Here is an 8,009-nt window from a genome sequence, read left to right as displayed (position 1 = left end):
GTGTCCTCATCATCTCCACAGACCCAACCCACTGAAAAATTCTTTGACTTTTCCTTTTGGGCAGCCGGGTTGTACCCTAGTTCCAAGGTCTTTGTGGTGCTGGACAAGACCCGCGTGTTCAATAATGAGAGTTCAACCAGGAGAGATGCATAACAGGTTTTATTAACAGGACACAACATCTCTACATTTCTACATCTCTAACTCACATAGTTGAGTAAGGGTATATATAAGTGTACTCCTGTTATCAGCATTCCTCATCTCCAGGCACTGTGAAAGAGTAATAGGCATGCCACAAAAGGTGTGTATCCTGGCTTAAACAGGATGAGGATGGAAGGCAGAGAGATAAGGACCAAAGTTCCTTCCTGAGAATCTTAAACAAGATAAGGATGAAAGGCAGAGAACAAACAGAGAGAAGGGCCAGAGCTCCTTCCTGAGTTCAGAGCACTCTGGTATGGACATTCCTGTTGTACCCGGTTTCAATGACTCTCAGGATGAACTCCTCATGGCCACGTACTGTATATTAACCCCTTACAGCCCACAACATCTCTTATGCCTTTGACCAAAAGTTCCCCAAAGTCCCCACCAAAGTGAAAGGCTATGACAACCTCTTTGCTATGGAGATTGACCCCAGCCTGGGTGTGGCAGAACTTCCTGATGCCTTCTTTGAGGATGATGGTATGTTGAGCATGGGCAAGAAGATGATGCAGGAGGCCATGAGTGCCTTCCCTGGCATCAGCAAGGCTATGGAGCTACGCTGAGGTCATGAGGCTGGTGAAAGGGATGAACTTCTCAGTCGTTGTGTTTGACATGGCCCCCACTGGTCATGCACTTCGGTTGCTCAATTTCCCCACCATTGTTGAGTGGGGCCTGGGCCGACTCATGCAGATCAAGAACCAATTCAGCCCCTTCATCTCTCAGATGTGCAACATGCTGGGCATGGGCAACATGCTTGGCCTGGGCGACATGAATGCTGACAAGGATCTGGAACAGACAACCTTTATTTGTGTCTGCATTGCTGAGCTTTTGTCCCTGTATGAGACCGAAAGGCTCATCCAGGAGCTGGTCAAGTGCAAGATAGATACCCATAACATAATTGTCAACCAGCTGGTGTTCCCCAAGCCAGAGAGGCCCTGCAAAATGTGCAAGGCCTGGCATAAGATCCAATCCAAATACTTCAACCAGGGTTGAGCTCTGATCTCAACATGTGGCCCCCTCAGATGGAAGACCTCTATGAAGACTTCCACGTTGTGAAGCTGTCACTGCTGCCCCATGAAGTTCGAGGGGCTGACAAGGTCAACACCTTCTCCAGCCTCCTTTTGGAACCCTACAAACCACCCAGCACTCAGTAACCCAGAAAGGCCGCTTGCCCATCCTTGGCCCTGGCTCTCCCCTGCCAGGCCTTTCCCTGGAACTCTTCTCTGCTCACAGGGCAGTTTGAACAGATGTTCCTGATGGCCCACTGGGGAAGCTTTTGGGTTTGGGAAGGAAAGGAAGGTATTTATTTCTTTCTCCCTGGAGGCAGGGAACTGAGCTGAGTGGGGCCAGGTGGGAGGGGAGGGGGGAAGAAATACAAGTTCAGGTAGGCTGTGCCTTGCAACCTGCCTCTGTGCAAGGGTCATGGTTCTAGGCTGCTAACTGGCCTCTCAGAACCCTGCTGCCTGGTCTCTTGTTACTGACTCTGATTGTCTATGTTCCCTCCATGTCCCCTCTCTAGTCTAATAACTTCTCTCCCACATAAATATGATTTCTAATAAAAAATAAATAAAATAAAGGAAATCAATCAGTTTGAAATACAGTTAACAAAGTATATTTAAAAAACATATTTGTGAGTAGACCAACTAGAATGGAAGCAGCTCTTCTCAGCAGTTCAGAGATCTAGGGCAACCCTGGGAGATATCCACATGCAGGGGAAAACAAAATAAACAAACAAACAAAAAACCCAAGGAATTGGAATAGATACTATGCTCACTTTTTGAAAAACTTATTTTTCCTTCCTATTCCATGGTTTTGTTTTTTTTCCCCTTAACTCTAATTTCCTATATACAAAAGACTAATATATTAGCACGTTAAACACAAATGAACATGTATAACTTTTTAGAGGGGAGGAGAATGGGAAGGGAGGATGGCAAAAAAATGTGTAACATGAATATGCAAGTGAATGAATGTTGAAAAACTTTCATAACATGTAACTGGAAATAAGAAATAAAATATCAAAAATAAAACAAAACCAAGTTGATTAATTCTAGGTTATATCCAACTCATTTGTTTTTCAAATGAGGTAGTTGAGATACATATGAAGAAAATGAGGTGAAATAATTTGACAAAGCTAATAAGTAAAAGTGTACAAGTTTCAACCCAGATATTCTGATGTCCAAGGATCTTTCCTTTGAAGCACATGTATCTCCTTCCCAATGAATTGAACTGAATTCAATAAGTTTGAAAAATTTAATTGATTCTTTCTCAGGTCTAGGATAAAACATAAAATACTCTTGTAAAAGGAAAAACATCTGTCTAGTTTTTATTATTAAGAAAATGTTATTTGCACCTGTCTGATGTTTTCTGTGGCTCCCTCAGCAGCATGGGCCCTAATCAGATGTAAATTCCCTCCTATTGTTCAATGTAACTGCATTGTTCAGCCTATCTCTCTAGGATCATGTCCCTATCTTTACTCAATGTGGATCCATCAGCACTGAGTAGTTGAGATGCAGAACAGGTCTTTGGTCTATAAATAGCCTTCCAGGCATCATAAAAGCATTTTAATTTGTTACCTTTGCACAAAATTGAATTTCATCTGCCTTCTTATGGAGCCAAGAGTCTTGCATCTATCTCTCTAAGGTTCACTTGTATTTTACTATTGATGGAATTACATTGCTGCCTTCTTAGAAATGGATGAACTATCCTGCTGATAAACCCTATGGACTTCTCATTTTTCACTTAGCAGCTTCTATATTTCCTCATCATTTTCATCAAACTAATAGGGTCCTTAACAGACCATCATTAATCAATGCAGAAGCTATTGACTGCTTACCTCAAGTTAAAGTCAACCAGTCTCTAGGTGAAGTTCCAACAGAGGAAGAGTTTTTAAATGCCAGTAGGTTCCTTTCAAGTGGCAAAGTACCTGATGCTGATGTTATTCCAGCTGAGATCTACAAAGTGAGGGAGGGATCCTTTGCTCATGCAAAAACTGACTGAAATTTTCCATGTTATATGGCATGAAGAAGTTATCCCCCAAGAATTCAAGGATACCTCCACTGTCCATATCTAGAAAGGTAAAGGAAATAGATTGTCCTGTGACAAATCACAGAGGTATTTCTCTTTTAGTCATTGCTGGTAAGATTCTTGCTAGAGTACTTCTCAATAGGCTGATCCTTAACCTCCCTGAGAGCCAGTATGGCTTCAGAAAGGGTAGAGGATCAGTGGATATGGTGTAATTTGTCTCAAACTGAGTTTTGTCTTCTTTGATAAAGAAGGACAAGAACCAACCAGCCATTGTTAATACAAATTTACCAAGATAAGAGCAACCTCAGCTCATCCTTTTACCCCTCCTCCAGCTTCCTGTCTTTGAGAATGGGTACCTAACCACAATCACATAGAGGGGATGGGATTCCCCTTTGTCCACTTTTCCTCTTCCCTGCACAGAAGTAGGCAAAAATATAAAAGTCTGGCCTAAATTTTCCTCCTGGCCAGACTCACTGGAGTCATAACCCAGCCAGCTGCCAGCTCTTATGGTTGCTTTCCTTTCTCTTTCCCTCAGACACTCTTGTCTATACCTTGTTATTCACTCTACTCTTCAGCAGCTCACTGTCTTGCCAGGAAAATGTTTAAATCTGTGAACTTTGCAGGCTTGTGAAATAAAAATCCTAAGCTTTTCCAACTCCAGGGCTACCTCTGAGTTTTTCACTTTCAAGAACTCATTTTTATGAAGATGAGACTACCAATTTTCCCATCATCACTTTTACTGATATTAAAGTCCTCCAAAATATGGCTGCTATCTGCTTTTCTAGTTTAAGGCAGTTGTATAGGACATAGTGCATCATGTGCTAAACTTCCTGAAGACCCAAGTTAAAATCTGACCTCAGACACTCACTAGCTGTGTGACCCTAGGCAAGCCACTTAACTCTAGTTTGACTTAATCCACCAAGACAGAAATGGCAAATCACTCCACTATCTTTGCCATAGGCAGTATTGACATACTATGGTCCATAGAGTCATGTAGAGTTGGTTGAGACTGAACAATAATCTGTTGAGTATCAGCAAAGCATGGTAGGGGATAAAGAAGTGATAAAAAAATTTAGATCAGTAAGAATAATATTTGGCAGAGATGTAAGCTTCTAGGTCTCATTTTGATTAATTCTTTCAAAGTAAAATTAGATTTCTCTAAGGTGTCTCATCCCATTCCATCTAGGTTAAAATAGTTCTTCCAACCTGTGGATTCTCTTGCCTACCAGTCCAACATCAAATATATCTTAAAAGCTTGGCTATGGCAAGGGTGTTTTAACTAGAATAAAATGTTGCAAGTCCCTTGAAAAACCAGTTGTCCCTATGGTACAAAATAAATACATCTTAGGTAGCCTTCTTTAGTATTGGAAATGTTTAAGGCAGAGATATTCATATTGGGTATGATTCTCCTGTCAAATATGAATGTTTCCTTAACAATCTGCAGCTTTTTTTTCATAATCCACAGGGTATACTTTGGTCGTATGATTTTTTTTTTTGGCTAATGATCATTGAAATTGTGACTTTGGGTTACATAATGAAAGTCAATTGCTTAAAAACATTTAGCAATGCATAGCTTTCCAAAGGTTGTAATTTAAAAATGCCTGTGGATGCACAACCCTGAATCTGCTAACATTCATTATTCTTGAAAATAGCTACTCCACACAAGAGAATGTTTTCACAAACAATTTTAAAAAAGAAAAAGAAAGGATCATCTGCAATGTTATTTTTATTACCTGTGAAACTTTTTAATTCAATTCAGTGTGATGTCAGGGGGGAAATGGAGCTGGCTAAAGGTTTGAGTGGAATATGAAAACCAAATCCAACTGAGAAGAAATTATAGGGGCAATAAAAAGAATCATTTAAGATTTACTGTGGTTAGTAGGAGTCAAAGGAGAGAGGAGACAGAAGAAGTAAAGACAATTGAGAGTGGCTGATCCTCTGAGGGATGAGGATTTGGAGAGACAGATAATGGGGGGGGGGATGAAGGGGGAAGGGTCAGGAAATAGGAACAGGGCTGAAGAGAATAGCAACTTGCATCTGTAAAGCTAAACTGATATAGAGAAGCCACACATATAGTATGTGATGGGTAGAATGTGCTGTGAAAGGGTAGGGAGAGTTGTTTGAGGAAACTTCTATCTTTGGTGGATTTACATCTCAGAAGGAGCTAAGGGGTTTCCTACCATCTAGCTAGTTAGCCAGTTTCTGTGAGAAAGATCCTAGAGATAGATTTGGGAAAGACTTAAAACATTTATATTCCAGTAGGATCTCTGAGACCCATAATGGGGTTATTTATCTAGCTATCAATAGGATGGAAATCAGAAGCCCACAGTATATATCCAGGTGCACACCACAATAATTTTTCCTCCCCATGTGACATGCCAGATGAGCATAGATAATATTTTTCTTAATAGTTAATCTTCATTAAGTGCAATGTAGAAAGAAAAACACTCAATTTGAAATCAGGAAACCTGGAGCTGAATTCTGACTCTATCTCTCTTTGATGTTGTTTAGTGAATTTGCCTCTTGTGACGCCATTGGGGTTTTCTTGGCAAAGATACTGGAGTATATCCTTGCCTCATTTTACAGATGAGGAAACCAAAGCAAACAGGGTTATTGACTTGCCCAGGGTCATACAGATAGCAATGTCTGAGATCATATATGAGCTCAGGAAGTTGAGTTTTCCCATCTCCAGACTTTATCCATTGCTCGACTTAGCTGTCCTATTCTCTCTACCTTAGTGACTTTGGGGGTAAGATTTATCTACTCTCTAAGCCTCAGTTTCTATAACATGAGAGGGCTAAACTAAATGAATTCTAGAGTTTCTTTCCTATTATCTCCAGGATTAAATATAAAATCTTCCATTTGGCATATAAAGCATCTCAATTCTTCCTCTTGTCTTTCCTGGTGTGTTTCAAGATTCAGATCAAACCCAATTTCTGAAAGAAACCTTTTCTCAGACACCATATCCCCAAAAGATTCTTTCCCATTTACACAATATATTTTCTTTTCTTCCATATATTTAATGATCTCCTGACATGTGTCTTCTTTTTCTTTCTGGACACTGTCTTAGGACTTTGTACATTTTCACCTACTTTTCCCTTGGTCTACCTTCCTCTTTCTGCCTTCCCTTAGTTCAATGATGAAAAATGTTGCCCCCAGGGAAAGGGGTCTTAAATTTTGGGTTTTGTTCTAAGTGAACACTGATCTCAGAGTTAAGAAAAGCTAAATTTTAATTCACAGGTTTCTACAAAGTTCACCTGTTATTTCAGACAACAAATTTCACAAGGTGACAGCAAACAGTTTACAGATTACTCTCTGGAGAGGCAGCGAGATAGTGAACTACCCTCTTAAAGGATAAGCTGAACAACACAGCTGAGTCTAAAGAGCCTGAGGGAAAAAGAGAGAAGGAAGAGGAAATAGTCACATATGTGACAGGGCTTAGACCAAGGTAGATTCAGCACGAAGGAGGGTGTTGGTCAAACTTTCATAGAGTCTTGCTCATCTCCTATGCAAGGAAGAGGGGATGTGACTGGGGTCAAGTATTCACCTTAGAAACCTGAGAGCCAGGATGGTGAAGGAGGAAGTAGGGGGAACGGACTGAGATACTATTCTGTTGGTGACTTTGCTTACATTATACAATAGGAGGGGAGTCAGAAGCCCTCAGAAAATGCTTGTAAAATTAAAAGGCTAGACAAATATTTCTCCTTCAAAAAGCTCACCTATCTTGTATGCACATAGTTGTTTTCATGTTGTCTCTTTGATTAGAATTCAAGTTCCTTGAGGGTAGGACAATTTTTTAAAACCTTTTTTTACCTTTCTTTATATTCTTAGCATTTATCATAGCCTGAGACATAGTAAAGGGTTAATAAATGTTTTTTGATTGATTGTTTACTAACTTTTAGCCCCAAATCCCATGGCCCCATTTAAAAAAGCATTTATTGTGGTGGAAACAAGATGTCAGCAGAACAGTCTTTCCTAGCCTCTTCAAAATACTTCAAAATCTTTAAAATTATGAGTCTAACTAAATTTTCGAGAGAAAGAACCCACAGAAAGATCCAGTAAGGCAATTCTCTAGCCCAAGGTAACCTGGAAGATTGTCTGAAGGCTCTGGTCCAAGTGGTTGGAGGGGGTGCCAAAGAGAAAGAGATCCAGCCTTCCAGGAACAGCCTGCATGCCTGGGTCCCTGGGGGTGCCATCTCCTGGCAGTAGAAGCAGTTTCCTGACCTACCAACCCAAGGAGCACCAATCACAACTTGGAAGATCAGCAGGGAAACCTCTGCCAGAGTGAGTGCAGAACGTGGAGCCGCCAGTGTGGATCCTGTAATTCCAGATTACAGGAAATGGAAGCAGGCCCACAGAGCCACCTAGCAGGGAGCTGCCTGGCAGCTGCTTCCAGAGCGCTCAGCCCACAGAAGGTAAGGTAGTGTGGGGATACTACTGAGGTCTCTCCTCTGTCCCTGGGACAGGACTAGAGGGCTTTGTCCATATTCAGACCCTGGTCACAGTCTGGGTCTCCATACTCTCCATACTCTCCTCACAGCCCTGGGACAGAGAGGTGTACCTGTGGGCATCCACAGACCAAAGCACAGGTCAGGAGAGCAGTCAGAGTCAATCATAAGACCTTGAAGGAACCAAGCTCTTTATGGGGGTGTCCAAATAATGTCCAAAAGTTCAGGAAGCACCCCAAAACCAGGACACAGGCTAGGGAAATGAGTAAATAGAAAAAAGGAACCTGACCATAGATAATTACTTTTGTCCCATGGAGGATCAAAACACAGAAAATGAGAAAG

The 8,009-nt window shown here is 41.2% G+C and overlaps 1 pseudogene; it reads left to right on the top strand.

Moving 5' to 3' along the window:
• Positions 1-677: 677 nt before the first annotated feature.
• LOC141514187 (ATPase Get3-like) lies at positions 678-1,349 on the top strand (annotated as a pseudogene).
• The last annotated feature ends 6,660 nt before the right edge of the window (positions 1,350-8,009 follow it).

Source organism: Macrotis lagotis, chromosome 1, assembly GCF_037893015.1.
Source record: "Macrotis lagotis isolate mMagLag1 chromosome 1, bilby.v1.9.chrom.fasta, whole genome shotgun sequence".
NCBI lineage: Eukaryota > Metazoa > Chordata > Mammalia > Peramelemorphia > Peramelidae > Macrotis > Macrotis lagotis.
This window is presented reverse-complemented; position numbering and strand designations above follow the sequence as displayed.